The sequence below is a fragment of the Vanessa tameamea genome, chromosome 21 (genome assembly GCF_037043105.1).
Source record: "Vanessa tameamea isolate UH-Manoa-2023 chromosome 21, ilVanTame1 primary haplotype, whole genome shotgun sequence".
Classification (NCBI taxonomy): domain Eukaryota; kingdom Metazoa; phylum Arthropoda; class Insecta; order Lepidoptera; family Nymphalidae; genus Vanessa; species Vanessa tameamea.
Window position 1 is genome coordinate 8,391,881 of NC_087329.1, and position 16,957 is coordinate 8,408,837.

Below are 16,957 nucleotides of genomic sequence, written 5' to 3' on the forward strand. Positions count from 1 at the left end.
AACGATGTAGAGTCCAAAATCGAATGACGATCGTCACGCCACACGCAATCGTCGTAAGAATGATCCCGTAGGAACGTTGCCCGGGACATCACTCGTAAATATCAACAAGGAACTTATTGTGTCGCAACAAAAACCAAAATCGAATGGCGTTTTCGGATCGCGGGAAAATGCGGTAAAGAATGATCCCGCTAGCAAAAATGTATACCCGGCTGGGGTAGCGTGGGCACTTTGGGCAATATGCAAAAGTTGGGGTGGCGGTGGGGGGTGGGGGGTTGTCGTGATTAGGCCGTGTGTGACGATGCGCATCTTATGCCCGCATTACCCTTTCGTTTTCCTTCCGATAGCTGCCTTTGTGGGGCGGTCCCTTTACTTATCTGTATAAAAAGTAGATCACACGATACCAATTTTCTTCTAGTTTTTACATAATCACCATTCGTTCGGAGTTCGATGATATTGTCGTCTTTGATGTGTCGCTGAAGCTTGTCACCAAACTTGTGACATTTCTCGATCTTTGCCGTGGAATCTTTGTCGTCAGTTGCATTGGCGTTTGTAAAGTTTTGATGTTTAAGTTAATAATTGTCCTTCGTGATTTATGGTTTTGCGACAAAGTTATCGACACCAGCACAATTGACTGAACGTAATCCCCATTAGGAAAATAAACTACATTCGCTGAGGGCGGACTCGTTAACACACTTCCCAAGTTTCCCATCGAAAACTACCCCGTTTAGACTTCCAAATACATTCACCGAGGACAAACTAATAAACGTGAATGTTTAATATTCTACCAAATCTTCGACGCTCCCTGGCTCTAAATTTCAATACGAGCTTAAGTAATATCGAATTCTGGAACCGCATTCGGATTTACAAAGTCGTAAAAGACGCTGGCGTTTTTGGCTGATAGGACCTTTCGGTCCGACCCGCGCAAGAGCCTGATACAGACGTTATGGACGATTCAGAGAGTGATTTCCCTTGAAACCAATGTAGCATATAAATACCATTATTCTGAAACAATACACATTTTCGCCCCCGTCGCGTTGTTTTGAAGAAACTTCAAATGCCTCATGAATATTCGAATGTTGCGTTGCGTATTGATTTTTTATTTCACACATACAAACCAAGTAAAAAACGACAAATGCAGCTTTCATATTAAAAAAAAAAAAAAAACTGATAATTAATTATATTCGTTTAATAGTATATTGTTTTATCATCAATAAATACAGAGTACATTAACAGAATACATTATCCCTCTATGTCACACGAGTGATTTTTCGCCGGTACTTAAAGCAGTAATTTCTCAATACCTACTTCCCCCGCACTCACACATCGGCATCTAATGAAATCAGACATCCCGGCGCAATTGTAGATTCAATTAGTACACAGCAGTTGCCATTCTTATCGGTGGAGACGATTTTACGAACGAATTAATCCAAAAACATACGATCCTATCTCCCCTACCTACCCCCGTCTTCACCAGTCGAAACGTATTGATGCTCATTGTATTTGTCGAGTGTAATTAAACACATATGAATAAGACTTTGACGACTTCCAGCGCTCTCTTTAATTCATCAAACGATATTTCAATCGAATTGTTCGAACGTAAACAACAATTTAATTTATGATGTATTTTTTAATCGAATTAAGTTTACAATTTAATCGCCACAGAGTCGATCCCTAATCAAAATAAATAAAATCGATTCAACGACTCAATACAATATTCTAAATGTCGTTTACAATCAAAACATTGCAGCGTGGCCGATCGGTAATCGTCGATTCGATTATCGAGGGGAGGAAAGCAATTTTTTATTATTGATCATGATCATTGATCACGCCTCGATATTGTTGATTATTGATAGATTGATATTAATGCGTTTCAATGTTGTGGGGTAGCGGTTTTTTTATACGACAATTGACGGGACCACAATCGGATATTGTAATTCCATTGTGTATGATTATATTGTGATTTTGTTTGCGAGTTTTATTTGTATATCTTTTTTTTTTTTTGAGTATGTTTGTTCATTGTTCGGGTCGAGGGTGGTTTCGTTTCCATCGGGAAATTGGAAATTATTAATATGTTGTTTAAAAGTCAAATTGTGTTCAACGAAATGCGTGTTTAATAAATCGTTATAGCATGCCTTATATTAATAGCATCGTAATAAAGCGCTCCACTGCGTCTTTTATAAAGGGAGTGACAATTCCGTATTCGATCGCGAGAAATTAATATACAATATGAGTACCGCTTTGCACGTTCTCCTTCAATACGGGAATTGACACCACAATATTCCAAACAGATATAAGATTGCCCGAAGCCACCCCCGTGGAGGCAGTTTATTATATCCGAACGTCTTCACGATTGAAACCAATTGTTAATTGAGCTATATCTATGAAAATTGCGTCTGCGAGTCGATTCTTATCGGTATTCCGTTAAATTTATTACAACAATGCCGGAGAGCTTTGCGTGAAAACGAACGGGATTTTTGGGTTACGATTCAATTAAGCCTGTTTTAATCTATAATCGATGCCCATAAATTTCATATTAAGATATCATTTCCCGTCTGTTACGTAAATATTTTTTAGTGATTCTATTTTTAATCTGTACCAATTGATGATATTTACATATGTTATCTGTGCTTTCACATAAATTACAAGTAAAGTACGGCGCGAAGATGTGTTATGAAAGCGCCTCAAAATTGAAAGGCACCCGACAATAGTTAGACAAATGAATAAATCCAAATGGAAATTTCCTATTCGTGAACAATAGTTAGATTTTAGAGGCTTGTATCTCGTACAGACAGATTGATTGGGCTCTTGCTATGTTGAATAGTGTGGAATGAGATTTATAAAATAATTATTTATACAAAGTAATTCTACTATGCAAAGAGCTAAAATACTTAGTATCCACAGCTCATTTTAAAATTAGAATAATTATTATTAAGTTACCAATAAAAAAATATTTGAATGTTCAATTTTTAAATTTCGAATGCACAATGCATCATCCATAAAATAATTTCCTTTATTGCATTATAATATTCTAAATTCAAATAATTTATTTCTGAGACAGACAACTAGCCGGTATTCCTTCCTTCCCTGTGTTGTTTCTCACAATTTCATCACTTGCGGATAAATCATATCGCGTTCGCATAAATTCTATTCGCTCTCCATATTTCGTTACCTGGCCCGTTTGTTACGATTTTATTATGAAAATGAATGGCAGGGGGGGCAGTGGAGGGGGGCGACGATCAAAAGGGTTCCTAATTCGTACATTCGCTGCACACTATAGCAACTAGAGAATTTTATGGACCGAATCTTTTATGGGATAATCAAATTTTGTAATATTAATGCTTTCGATTCGTCTGGGAATTCATTTTCTAGTTTTGTTTGCGGTCGCTTTTAATAACTAATATAATGTTATACGTTTCTGACGAGGATATTCGAATGGACGTTTATTCGAATTATAGTTTTCACAATTGTGTCTGTTTACGTTTATTATTAATATTTTATTTTTGTTCTAGAATGTTTCGATACAATTTTTAAGAATTGTTGAAAAAGTGACCTAGTTTGCCTGAGAATCCAAAAGACAGTTCACCTGACATCAAAAGTCAGTTAGCGTTAATTACAGACACGAGGGCATATGAACTTATTGTAAGATCCTTTAATTTTTTTTGGCTTTTGAAAAATTTGGTTTATTTAAACTTTTCATTGTAAAATGAAAATTTCCATAGAGCAAAATAGTTTTTTTTATTTGTTCATGTAGCAAACATACCAAGTAAGTATTCTTCACCTAGATATTTGCACTGGGAAATATGTACCAATGCTTACACCGAGATGACGTCATGATGTGCTTGTGATTACACTGGGTCACTCACTTCAAACGGGAGAAAACCATACCCGGTATTGATGTGAGTTTTTCCTTCATCAGTAAAAGAACGTATTTATTACAAATATTATTTAAAGTATATGATATATATTTATATTATTTATATGATATATTGTTTTCTACGTTTATATGTGTGTGTGTACAATAGGAATCATTGTTTGTCTCAATTTGTTCGTTTGACTTCCTGAAAATTAATTTGCGGTTCGAATTCAAACAAACGTTTTCACATATACCAAGTTTTTCTTTGTCGCTACACGTTTAGTTTGTTACGAGTATAAATTGGAATTTTCATTGTTCACACACGTGTAATTAGAAAGCAGAAGGTTTCGTAAATAATTCTTGCGTCTGTGCGGCGTAATTAAAAATGTTACTTTGCTATATGCTTGCTTCTGTTAACGTTTTTTTTTATTTTAAACTGTCAATCGTAATAACGTAACATTATTTATTAAATATGGAACGCGTCAAAATTTTAAAAATCGAATTGTTTTTGTTTTTTGCGTTCTAATTACGTAAGCATATTTCTGTCACGTTCCGATAATATTATATCGAATGACAATTTGAATAAAAAAGAGATCCGTTGACATTTTAATGAATCGTAATGAATGATTTTAACGAAATCAGCTACAAATTGTTTCATTTAAGTCCGAGATCCGGGAAAATTTAATCCATACGATTGAATCTTCGGCAGAGAGGATGTGTCTTAAATACTTAGTGATATGTATGTATGTATGTAACATTAAATACGAAAACCACTGAATTTATGTAAATTGATCCTTAGAGATGCTGGACCGAGGTGAAATTTGAATGTAAACTTCCCGTCATACCATATAAGCACCATTTATTTCGTCCGCTCATAAAATATAATGATTTTTGACGCTGCTCTCGGTTATATTAATTTTGTGGGCCGTATTATAAGGGTTGAAATATCGAAAGGTATTCCTGTAGACTTGTATTAATGACATGTGCGTTCATATTAATTGTTCTTATTAATTACGTCATATATTTTGTACGTACTGATATTACAAAATATTATAAATTCAATTACGTTGATTGATAACAATCGAAACTTCTAGACTAACTTTATTTAAATAACGTATAAACGCAACCACATTTCAAATATCGAAGCGAATTTCAAAACTCATAATTGAATATCTAAACGCGTCTAAAATTCATAAAAAGAACGACAACCGCTCACCGCTAAGAGATCCGAATGTATTTACATAAAAAACAAATAATACACGAGATGGGATGCGCGCATAAAATTAAAATCGATGAAATATTCTACCCTTCGAATTAAATATCATTGCCCCGTCTCACACAACACAAGCAAACCCGCAGCACACAGCTAAGATCTAGATTAACGGAGAAGGGTCGATTCGATATTTTTGTCAATTTGAATTTGGAACGGTTCTGTTATGTCATTTTTTATTTTAAAAAACGAGTCAATACTTCTTGTTGCTTTGAGAAAAGTTGTTATTTTAAATTTCGAATTTAGAACAGTCCCATTATCTCATATTTTAAAACATATGGGTATTTCCTAGTGACTGATTTCGATACGACGCAAAATCTTTCGGTTGCGGAGTTGATATTTAAAAAAAAAAAACGTGATACGAATGGGGTGTAGCTTAAAATATCGGGCCTTATTTGCATACTAACTAAAATAATTTATTATTTTTTCTCGGAGGGTTACCCTTGTGGGGTGAGATACAATGGGCATAACTAGAAACTGAGTGTTATTGGCCTGATCGCGTCGCTGTTACATTTTCATGCTTCATCTACATCTAGTAGGTTTTGGTAACGCATAATCGTATCCCATATATAAATATGTATGTTTATTTTAGCTCCTTAACGCCTAAATTGATCGTCGTAAACCTTTCCTAAACTAGATAGACAATTTAATTTTTAGGCGATCGAAGTCGCGGGCGTCAATGCAGTTGCTAATAACGTAAAAATTCAAATTTCTCGTGAACGTAAAGCAAGTTTTATTGCAAAGCTAAAAGTTATATTGTTACAAGCAACTCGGAACTGTTTGGCAGTATTTGAAAATAGTCGACCGGGGACTCGCGATACCGCGGCACTTACGACCGACGATTACGAAATTCTAAATCCAATACACTCTCCACTCGTACTAAAACAAATATCGTATTAAACATACACAGAAATGCAATATTCCACATCAAAGATGCTTAAAAGTTGGAATCAAAGCGATTCGAAATTCGTAGTACGGTCGGCAGCGACGCATCCTTACAAATCGTGATTGTGACGTAAAACTTTGCTGGAAAAAGTTTGCCGACTCTTCGTCTGTCGATGTATTGTTCGACGTTTCAATTTCGTGTCAACGGTTATTCATTTCGGAACTGATGCGTTCGAAATTCAAATTAGACGTTTCGAAACCTACAACGTTTGATTCAATTTCGTTTTTATATCGCTCACTGTATTCGCTTGCTTATGAATTTACCACAATAAACAGAGATATGCATTTTGTTTTATACTAGGTTATAGAAGTTATGTTAAAATGTCATTAATTCCAATGTCCTTACCGTTCCTGAAGGGGTCACTGCTCCTAGGTTTTCCGGCATCGCGTTTGCTGACGGTGGCGCGTGTTGCGAACGAAATTATCATCCGTATCAAAGGGAATATTTTAAATACCTATACATAAACATGGCTACGGGCTAGGTCCAGCCCAGACGGCCTCACACCACGCCGCAAGATTTACACCCGTTTCACGCGCGATACAGTCCAAATTCTCGGATGCATTATATTTTAAATTTTTTTTTCATGTCTGGTTTGTTGTTTTGTTACAAACGTTTTAATCGCTACTCCAGTGTAATGGCAATCGAGATATAAATCAAATTAAAATTAATTTCAATTTAACTATTCTCGAATTTAAAGTTTAGACGTTGTGTGTCAAATCAATATATTACTTTGTATTTGACTGAAAATAAAAGTAGTTTTGTTGGCTGTTTAATCTCCGACCTAATTTTTTTTTTTAATAATAGTTCCTTAACACGATTCCGATTCATATGCAAATACCATTCGAATCGAACCCCAAATCTAAGATTCCATTCAAACGACACAAAAGAATTTCGTCTGTTATTAGTTACAAATATTATAAAAGTAATTATTACTTTCGATGAGTTAACGTGAATTGAACCGTGGTTCATGCACTATGGAATTCTCGTTACAAGATGGCTGTTCAAAGAGATTTCCTCGTATTGCAAGTTTTGATTTGTTATCAATCTCACTTCCTCAATATGAAAGTTATTCCAAATAAAATGATACAAGGAAACCTTAAAAATATGATATTTATCTACATATAAAATCGGCCATTACAAAACAAAGCGTACAAGGGGAGACGCATCGGGCAAAAGATATCGGACTGGAAAGGGGTTGATTTTGATTGAATATCTGTTATTAAGGCCCTCCCCGCACACAGACACATTAAATAATATACACATTTAGTTTATAAATATGCATGAGTTTCGTTAAAATTTGTGTGCGATTCTATACCTGCTTGTGTGCGTGCGGGGTGTGTAAGAGCGCGTCACTACTCACTGGTAAGGTCATAGACAAGTCACTTTTTATGACGAAGAAGGTTGAATGACAATTAAACTTTTTCGAAATAGAAAATTGAATATCGAATGATTTGAAATATGTTTTAATATTTGGAAACGTCGCATGTTCGGTTGTAGGAAACGTGTCCCATTATTCGCTCTTATAATAAATACGGCTGATTCTCCGCTTGATGGCACAGAATAATTAATGAACGATATTCCGACGATGTGAGGTTTCCTTTCATAAAATTCGTCTTATTGTTTTCAACGCGTTCCATTTATTTTTTGTTTGCCAACTTCCGAATTAATTTACTCTCAGTTATGTTTAGCTATCAGAAGCAGCGACCTTTTGTGTACCACCTTCGCTGAGTTAATAAAAAAAAAAAGTATTCCAAAATCAAATGATGACACGGTTTTTAATCAAAGTCAACACTTATTTACTAACGCATTCATCTTGTGGAGTATTCACCAATTTTAAACGCTACGCGCTGTTTAATTTGTCGCTATATTTTTTTTTTATGTATCAAGTGTTGAAGATGAAACAATATTCAGCGGATGTTTTTTAGAAATCATAAATTATTTTTGCGTCCGAACATACGGTGTGCGAAACATGATATTTTATTCATTAGTAATTTCGATAATTAAATTCATGCAGGCTCGTGTAAAATATAATTTAACCCATTTCATTTGATAAGTCTCATAATGAAAACAAATACAAAGATCCAAAATTAAATTTTAACGATGTTCTCAAATAAGTATTCAAACGTTTGAATTTTTCTTTTAACTAAATAGACGTACCTATATTAAATGACAATTCTCGTTACGTTTCGTTGTTTTTTAGTATTACAAATACATAAATAACTCCCATTTTTAATAAAACGTCGAAGTAATGATCGAAATGCCGACTGTCATGTTTCTAATGAAATTAACAAATGAACGGCAAACAAATTGCGTCCAAAAATCTATTTTCGCCTGATTGACGCGGAGTGGAATCGAATTGGCACAGAGTATAGATGGCGCTCGCGTCTATGGCGCGCTGTCAGCCATCATTAATGGGCTGTCAAAGTCAAACGTCGTAAATGTAGTGTCTTTTCTTTGATAGGGATGTGTTGACGATATTTCATCTTAAGCATTTATTGATTTGTTACAAACGTTTATTAATGTTGTTGCTGATCTCGTTCGCGATTATATATTACAGTTAAAGAGATAATTCTAATAAATAACCATTTTACTATTGTCTGTTGTATAATTATAGAGTACAGTATTGTACATCATTTTATAGTAGATACTTACAATGAATTAATGTTTCTCGAAATGATATATTTCTTAATCTTTTGAATAATATATGTGTATATAAAATATAAATATTCAATCAATCACAGCCCTAGTCGGAGCAATCAGACGATCCCGATTCCCGACAGATGACATTCCGAATTACAATAATTTTAGTTGACGTCTGTAAATCTAAAGTTGTCCGTGTTCTGAAATACATATATATAATATACGTACACGTACAGCCTGACAGTTTTCGAGGAATGTTTTATTTCAGCGTACGATATTTGATACATAATAAAACGTGATAGTTTAGAATAAAAATATCTTGTCGAATGAGCGAAATTAGTCAATAGTAATTTTAAAAATACGACACTGAAAAAATTGAATCGAATCAAACGATGTTAAAACTAATAAAATATAGCGTCAAAGAAACCTGGCGTTGATCCAAATTTTTAATGAACGCGTTTTTTTATGAAAAGTATGAAAAAGTAGCACGTTATGAATATTCGATAGCACGCGTCATGTCGCCCTGCTGAGTAGCGCCGAGTTTATGAGATACGGCGGTTCAACTCTTTATCTGTGGACATTACGGTCATACGATTTATATTCTTTGGTGGTAGAGCTGTGCCATCGATTTTGATATTATCCACTAACCATATTCTTCATAGTTTTGAACGGTGAGTGAGCCAGGTACTTACAGGCGCAAGGACATACGATGAACGATCATTGTTACGATAAATATAAGATATTTCAATTTTATGATGTTTATATGAATGGACATAAAACGAAAATAACGTATCTGAATAATAAATAAATAAATGTATAGGTTTTATGGTATCAATAGTAAATAAAATATATGACGCATCTTACATAAAAAGGCGCGAAATTTTGCATCCGTGAACGGCCACAGAATATAGAACAAAGAAGGTGATCTAAACAGCTTGACGTGAGAACGCACTTCATATAATAAATTCAGTATTGTAAGTAATATTTGTTTTTTTTAGGATGTAAAATCGCTATGACCTTATAACTTAAAGCCCAGTTTAAGAAGGGTCCTTTTTAAACAGGGTTGTTCACCTTGCTGTACCAAAGGGTTAATTCTATACGAAAGGGTTATTACAGAGCGACTGCGTGATTATGATTGTATATATTCGATTCGTTTGAGGTATTGCGTGCCAGAAATGTCTTTGTTTTTTTTTTGGGCTAAAAATGTTTTGCGTTGTCTATGGTATGTATTGTTTTGTTTGATGTTCTCAATTTGAAATTGTTTTATGATATGAACTCATTACTTTTGATACATTTTAGTTGTTCTCAAAATATTTTATTTATTATTTACATAACTTATATAGTTAGTTTTTTTTTTTAATTTTTTTATTATCTGATTGCTTTTATCTATTAATTTGAACCGATTTTTTTAAAATATCTTTAGTGAGTAAGAAAGGCTAAAAGATTGTTACCCCGTTTATCGTCGATTTTGATAATTTTCATTTTATTTGTTATTTTTTTTAATTTACTTAATTAATTGCAATATTGCCATTAAAATATAGATATTAATATTAAAGTGCTTTTAGTTTTAAAAATAAAACAAAGAGCAAATATTATCAAAAGTGATATAAGATCCATGAAAACCTGTTTATATAGAATCTATTTTTTTATATTTTTAATTACCTACTCAAAAGCCGGCTTACCCTCGGGGGTAGTTTAACTTTATATATAATTCAGATGCAATGTGCAAGTCTTGTGTGCGTATTATAAGGGTATTATCTCTGGGGACCAAATTTGAGATGGGGGCGTTCAAAAATCAAGGATCGAACCCTATCGAATGATATTCTTACACAATGTAGCCCTTTAACTTTGGGGGGGTCAAATTTTTATATAATTAACTATGTATTTATATATAGATAGATAAATAGATGGAGATACTGTAATCTGATTTTCTAGCGATGTAATATATCTTTTTGTTAATTATATGTTTTATATATTTATGAATAACATAAATGTTTTAATTATACATATAATAGCAACCTTGCGATAAAAATAGGAATAATGATTGCGTTTATTTTGACAAGTCCTCGAGACTAGATTTTTTTTTTAGATTTAATGACAGTTAACTTATTTATCATTATATGAATATTATTAAGGTGGGACATATAAGTTGAGTACATTATTCTCTGTGTATGTAAATTGTCAGAACGTGATAAGCGATATTGACTATAATAATTAATAACATTTAAATGATACACGCGTCAATATAGCGTATCACCGTCAGTCGCCATACAACATTTTAAGACTGAGATATGAGTTCTTACCGAATAGCTGTTTATACAATTGATCGGTATGATATTCGAAATTCAAATAATGTTTTTTACTTTTTATTTTCGTATATAACAAATATTTTAAATTCTTATACAAAAGCAATGAAGTTATATTTCAGTATTTAAACAATATCTATTCGTCACACACTTTTTGGTATAATCTTCGAAATTCAAATTTTAATTGAATTGTTTTGTTCGAATACAAATAAGGGAGTTTGTTTTTAAAAAGTATGAATTCCTTTTGAATGTTGCCACGTGGGTTTTGAAAATTGTATAGAAAGTTGCGTTCAAGTTAGGTAATAGAATAATAATTTAATCATTGACTAAATTTTAATACGGTTTTTACTATGAAGTAAATAGTTTTTTTTACGTAATTTTGATTGTAACACGTCATGTATACAATTTGTTGTGTCACTACTAGACCTATATAAAATTAAGTCCCGTGTCTGATTTGATTATATTGAAGTGTGTATGTGACACAAAAATCAGTAAATAATGGGGGGTGGACAGATCGATTGATCTGAGCCGCTAAGGGTGCGATCGTAGAAGGGTTGCTTAAAATATTGCAAAGGGTGCCGCTGATGTTATCAAATGTATATAAGTAGCCACTGGACATCGAAATTTTCTTAATTATTACAAAAAAAAAATGTTAAAAAAATGTAAAACAGATAATAAATGATGTCTAGTTTATCTTTTTAAAAAATATATAATTACGTATCTATTAATAGTTAATATGATGCCCCAGTTTGAAACTAAACTTAACCCAGCCAACGCTACGTTTAGACAAACAAAAACTCAAAACAAAGCGATAGTCAGTTTATAATTCACTTTTATTATACAGCGTCAGGCGATTATTTAGCAGATTCAAAATGGCGGTCCGTGATAACATTTACATTCGAATCAAAAACACAATCGGCACGGTGTTACTTGTTCTAAGAAAATTTGAGGCTCACGACAGCCGAGCGCGCGCTGGTGGAAAACGCGAGCCGGATTCGCGTGACCGAAACACGTTGTGTTTGACACGGAATTGTCTGTAGTTTTCACACTCAAATTTTCGTTTACCGTCTCGCTTTTCGGCAGTGCAATTAGTGATCGTTATCTTGTTTTGTGCCTACGAAGTCGGCATCGTGTAGTCGAACCTTTTCATCGAGAACTTTATACATGTTTCGATAGTTTATAAAATATAAATCAAATAGTCAAATTCATAACTTATCGTGAGTCATATACAAGTCTTATTTATTTAATTATTACGATTTATATATTGAATATAATTTTGATTGTACCACGATAGCGCGTGCATTACCAAAACTACCCTTTGAACCCCACCCGTATGTAAAATTTAAGCCGAAATATTACTAATAAATGCGAGTAATTAATCATTGGAATATGGGTAGTGGAGTTCGTAAATATTTGTTCAAGGGATCTTGTTACAAAAATTAATATAAGTTCACTATGAAATATTATAATTATAAATTATCAAAATAATGTTTTTTTAAGCGAATTAAACGCGAAAGTTAAGACTACATGTATGTCTATACACTAATGAGGTCTCAAAAATTAAAAGAAAACACTATCAAGATTTTCGTCCATAGTGGAAATGAAAGCTATTTGAATAATTATACGTTAGAACAAATATCCAACGTCATCAAAAATCAATGAGGCGTCGTCGTAAGATAATTCGAGGCACGTTCGGAGACGTCGCATAAATCATTTCACACGATGTACTGACAATAGCCGGCTCTATAAACACACCCTACACGTTTCGTAATTAATTAAAATTATTAATGACAGCACAAAATAATGCGAAATCGATAAATCCTCGTGAAACAGTTATGGCGGAATAAAACGAAGCAAAAATACTTGAGCGCTGAACGGGTTATTAATTCCTTGCTAAATACTATTTTGTTTTTTTTTTTCTCGCGATTTTTAATGGCGGAAATATGCAGATGCCAGTCGTTTTACGTTTTCTTTATTGACACTTTATGGTTCGGAAACTGGGAATGGCTTTTCGAGTACGGTTCGATATTTGTCGCCTTATTCATCTCACTGGTAAAGAATACTTTTTTAATCCAGTCGTGTAACATTAACGACGGATAATGTACATTTAAAGATGTTTAACCTAAGATATATTAAGGGATTACGAGTTTCGTGGGCCGTTTGTTTTATCTGTGCTCTGACAGTCGATACGACATGGCCCGTTTAAAAATGGAACCTTTTAATAGTCGCGCGATTCCAAGTAATCGTTTGACATTCGAGATTATTCGTATTAATGCGGCGCTTAGACAATCGGAGATATTGACAAATTCGAACCATTAGTCGATGGCTAAGTGTTTCTGTCGATTGTTTCCCTTCAACTGATACAGGAGCTGTGACGTCTAATGCTCACACTGAGTAACGTATTTCGATAAGTAATTGACAGAATTAATCAAACTTATAATAATAACTCACATAATTCTGAAGACACGCTATTCTTACCTGAAATAAAAAATATGAAAATTAATACAAATTACTTACGAAGACAGTGTTAAATTCTTAGTACATTAAATGATTGGATTGGTGACGTCACTTTAAACAGGGCGGCCATATTTAAAACGGTTAACCATCTGTAAAGAGGGTGGCGATTACCGAATAACCCGCCCGATTAAAGTTGACCCGGACAATAGGCGCCTGCACAAGACGTTATCGGTAATGTAACTCTTTCTATTGTTAGCTGGGTACTATTTAAATTGTATGGGTATTGAGCGATTTCTATAAAATATAAACATTGTAAGACGAATCTGACAATTCGTTTGCATAGTGAGCTTTTCTTATGGCTGACAAGCTAGCTTTTATACTCGTAGGTATATTTGTATTTATACACGAATTATGTTACACATATATTGCCACGACTTATTAACATATATATAAAATTAATTTAAAAAAAAGTAAATTTGACAACAGAAATAATTATACAGCCAGATAAAAATCAGTCAGCTTAAAATTGAAAAATCCTCCTTGGAAATAGAAAAACTTTGAACTCGACGGGAAATAAAAAAAAAAAAGTTAAAATCTACCGAGTAATTATTACAAAGAATACATACCGGTAACCGTTTGGGCATGTTTGTTTGTTTCATGTAACAAAGGATACAAGGCTCGAATTGTGAGAGCAATTACAAGTGTCTGGTGTCAAGGGTGAGCGTGGTGAATGCACACTGGAGTAAGGAACGCGCTGATTCTTATAGCTTATATAATAAAGCCGAGATGCACAAGAATAATATATATTTATATACTGGATAGATACACGTGGGTTTTAAATGTTAAATGTAGAACGTTGGTTCCAATCCAGGCAAGTCCCAATGTGTCGATAGTAACTGAATGAATCTAACCTAACAAAAGCAACTTTGCCCATCTTCCGGTCATATTATAATCAATCAACTAAACATTTATCACATCAGTATTAATAACTCTTAGAAATGATAACTATGATATGAACCTATACATAAAATTAAAAATTGTTTTAATTTATAATTGTCGTATATTTGATGTACGATTTCCACTATGGGATAACTCATCTAAATTTGTTGACTATATGAGTAATTACATACTGTTTGAAGATGTTTTGTATTGTAATGTGATCTGAAGGTAGAATTTCTTTACTAAAGCATCTCACGACACGACGCTACTCACCGAGCTGTCAACGGCCTCCAGATCATGTGAAGGGTCCCTAATAAGGGTTGAGCTAAGAAATTTATAAGTAGGCCCGGCATAAGGGAATTAATTGTATTATTCTAGCAGATGAGGGATCGTGGAAGAATTATCAATTAGAGAAAGAAAACCCTCTGAGGGAACAGGGTTGTCACGTGACTCGGGTCTTTTTTATTGATACAAGCATTTTTTTTTATTATCGTATGGGGTGTTTTCTTGATTGTGAGCCGCCATTATTAGCAAAGCGTTGATTTGTATCTATATAATATATAGTTTGCTTAATATATATTAACAGACCACGAGTTTGCTCAGAACTGCTTAGCTTACCTTTAAAGGATAAAATTAATGTCTTATTTCAACACGATATTTCAGTATGGGTCTGAATATCATCCAAAGAATGTCGGTGTTGTTAATTTTAAGAATTATAAAAATATTTAAAAAGTTTTATATTCAGGCATATAACTCATTCATATATAATTTACTTAGAATGTATTTTTTAAGCAAATGTCTAATGGTCATTGATACTATTCTAGTACTTTCACGCGAATGTCAACTGTACAAAGTTACACAATTGATGCGTCGGCGCATATAAGGCTAATAAATATTAAATATTACAAAGGATTTTGTTTGTTATATAAAAACGAAGCTTTAAACAGGAAATAAGTACAACCTAAAGTCCACACGAAGGCAGTAATTGTAATATATATTTATACGTATATACCTATATAATATACCTTTAACTAAGTAGGTTAAAGGTTATTATTTATGTAGTCAATGTAATAAAATGGGTAATTTATAATCTGTATAATTTACGACACAATAGAATGACTTTTTATTATTTATTTGTTTAAATTTTGTAACGTATAACCTCCTTTCGTGTAACTTACATTAGCTTAGGCTTTTTAAAATTACCTTTGTCAAAATAAAAAAAAAAAAATTTAAACGCTCCATATCTCACGCTAATCAGATATAATTAACTTCGATGCGATATTAAAAACGCCGACTGGTTTCGTTTCAAACGATTTTATTAACAAAACAAGGAGTATTAAAATTAAAAAAAAAAAAAACCCACCCCGTTCGGGGGTATATCGTAAATCAGACGTCCCTGCAGACGGGGAGTAGGGGGTTCGATTTTCCGCAACATTCGTCTTAGCATTAGTAGTACAAGTCGGTGTTTCCTTTAATTGTGTATCGGTTCGCCCCGACCGCCTCTTTTAGACATGCCGTTTTACCCGCGTCGCCTCTTTGTCGTTTTGATTTGATTGGCTTATATGTGTACTTGAATTTTTACAAGATTTGTTGAATTCATTTTCTTATGTTCTTGTTTTGTGCGTCATCAACGTCACTTAGTATATAAACAAAACATATTATACAAGTAAGTTGTATGTAATTTGGTCTGACGTATACATAACAAGTACATGCAAAACTTATTTACATTAAATATAATTATATTTGTACTAAAACAAATTGATTCGAATGAAAAGCGTTTTTTCTTTTCCACAAATCCCAAACCGATTGGTTGCTATTGCACGTTGAGCGATTTTCAACACTATCGTTATTGATATAAGGTTGAAATTGAAATATTGTTTCATTTAGGAATAATTAATTAACACTTGACTCGTTTTTTGTCCAAAGCCTCAGGTGGCGAAAGTCTTACATAAATAATCGATGGTATTAAGTCCCTCATTGCCGAAGGTTTTGCTTGTTTGTTACTGAATAATTTGAATTGGAACCAACAGTGAGTATTGGGACCAATGTTTGTAGAAAAATCTTTCTCAAATGTATTTCGCGGGAACTAGACTTTAAATAGATTTGATGATTGTACCTTGACATATATATCTTAGTACTAAGTTGTATAGTTAAAAAAAACTTAAATGAGTCATAGAGAACAGAGATTTCTAGACATATTCACGACACAACACACAAAATCGTTTTTATATTTTTATCGGCGAATCATAGAAGAAAATTGCCTCCCTCGGAACCGAACTCATTATCCACGGCATGTCATTCTGCACGGTACACGCACTCAAGCGAACCGAACATAGCAAATTGACCATATTTTTTTATTACTCTCTACATATTCAATACAAAAAACTTATACAAAAGTTTTAAGATAAACAATAATTTAAAAAAATATTTAAATGTATGAAAAATTAGTTATACGTAAAAATATATGAATACCTCTTCCTTTTCGATGTCGGTTAAAAGAGTTAGTTTAACTAAAGTAGTATTACAGTTTTGACTTCAATAACAAC

General features: G+C 33.2%; 1 protein-coding gene across 9 annotated transcripts in view; it reads right to left on the minus strand.

Moving 5' to 3' along the window:
• The window catches only part of LOC113395516 (homeobox protein cut), a 137,070-nt gene that overhangs the window by 40,044 nt on the left and 80,069 nt on the right, over positions 1-16,957 (minus strand). The gene's annotated exons all lie outside the window — the stretch shown is intronic.